We start from the raw sequence: 1,936 nt of genomic DNA, 5'->3' as shown, positions 1-1,936 counted from the left end.
CTTTGTGGCTGGCGACTTCCTGCCACTTGGACTGCTACTACCAGGAACCAATTTCTCATTTATCTTCAGCCCCAAGGCTCCTGCCCTCACCCTGCCTCCCTCCCATCACACCAGCCAGAAGGATCCTGGCAAACCCCACCTCAGATCATGTCAATTACTAAAAATAAATTCAGGAGCTCTCCACTGCACTCTGGGATTTGACTCAAAACTCAGGTTGGCCCTCCAGGGTTCACCTAATCCACCCCCTGCCTAATTCTCCAACTTCCTTTGGGGTTTCTGCTTTCCTCACTCCTGATGATCCAACCACATGCCTCTCCTGGAATTTATGCCGCCTTCCCACCTCAGAGTCATGGTTCAGCATTTTTCACCCGGTTTATTCTTATTAATCCTGCAGGCTCAGCTTTCATGTTCCTCCTGTGAACTCACAACCTAAGTTATTCTTTCTCATTGCAACATGTTCTTTGCATCGACCCGTGACCATTTACGTATCTATCGTGTGTGATCCCGGGGCAGCGGGGGCAGCGGTTATACATTTTGGGACAGGAAGGAAAGCATCCTTTTGTAAGGGATGTATCCCCAGCACCAAGCCCCAGGGTCAGCTGGAGTAGTTGCTGTGTTGACATGGATGGAATGAGTGAAGAAATGAATGGGCTGTATACGGTTGTCAGGATTCACTGATAAAGGTTTAGTGACTTGCCTCCTGCCACACCCCCAGCAAGTGCTCATGCAGTTCCTAGGTGAACTGCACCAGTTGGAAGACTCCCTAGGAGAAGAAATGGGGAGAGGGTTGCAGGAGGCAGGTGAGAAAATTCTAGAACAGTTGGTTCTCCGAGATATAGTCCCCTCAGATTGGGCTGTAAAGATATGTGAGAAGCATCGTCAACGTTCACACTGTGCTCACTTCAGCAGCACATATACTAAAATTGGAACGATACAGAGAAGATTAGCAAGGCCCCTGTGCAAAGATGACATGCAAATTCGTGAAGCGTTCCATATTTTTTAGTGGAAGCAATTTTGGAAGTGGTGGAAGCTACAAGGATTTTGGCAATTACAACAATCAGTTTTCAAATTTTGGACCCATGAAGGGAGGAAATTTTGGAGGCAGCAGCTCTGGCCCTTATGGTGGTGGAGGCCAATACTTTGCCAAACCATGAAACCAAGATGGCTATGGTGGTTCCAGTAGCAACAGTAGCTATGGCTGTGGCAGAAAATTTTAATTAGGAAACAAAGCTTAGCAGGAGAGGAGAGCCAGAGAAGTGACAGGGAAGCTACAGGTTACAACAGATTGGTGAACTCAGCCAAGCACAGTGGTGGCAAGGCCTAGTTGCTACAAACAAGACATGTTTTAGACAAATACTCAAGTGCATGGGCAAAAAACTCGAGGACTGTATTTGTGACTAATTGTATAACAGGTTATTTTAGTTTCTGTTCTGTGGAAAGTGTAAAGCATTCCAACAAAGGGTTTTAATGTAGATTTTTTTTTTTTTTGCACCCATGCTGTTGATTGCTAAATGTAATAGTCTGATCGTGACGCTGAATAAATGTCTTCTTTAAAAAAAAGTGCCGTGTAAAGTTAGTCTACTCTGAAGCCATCTTGGTAAATTTCCCCGACGTGTGAAGTTAGAATTCCTTCAGGGTGACACCAGGTTCTCTTTGGAATTTCTATACAACCTGCTTGGGTGGAGAAGCCATTGTCTTCAGAAACCTTAATGTATTTGAACTGATAGTTACTGTTGTGACCTGAAGTTCACCATTAAAAGGGATTACCCAAGCAAAATCATGGAATTATTGGTGATAAAAGTGATTGTTGGCACATCCTATGCAATATATTCAAGTTGAATAATGGTACCAGAAAATTATAGATGGGAATGAAGCTCGTGTATCATCCATTATCATGTGTAATCAATAAACGGTTTAATTCTCTTGAAAAAAAAAT

General features: G+C 43.8%; 1 non-coding gene across 1 annotated transcript; it reads left to right on the top strand.

Annotated features, from left to right (window-relative positions):
• The first annotated feature begins 893 nt into the window (after positions 1-893).
• On the top strand, positions 894-1,000 carry LOC112428099 (U6 spliceosomal RNA). Its single transcript, XR_003019994.1, has one exon. It is a non-coding gene; the product is annotated as a U6 spliceosomal RNA (small nuclear RNA).
• Positions 1,001-1,936: the final 936 nt, after the last annotated feature.

Source organism: Macaca nemestrina, chromosome 16 (assembly GCF_043159975.1).
Source record: "Macaca nemestrina isolate mMacNem1 chromosome 16, mMacNem.hap1, whole genome shotgun sequence".
Lineage (NCBI taxonomy): Eukaryota > Metazoa > Chordata > Mammalia > Primates > Cercopithecidae > Macaca > Macaca nemestrina.
The sequence above is the reverse complement of the archived record's forward strand: the minus strand, read 5'-3'. Positions and strand labels throughout refer to the sequence as shown.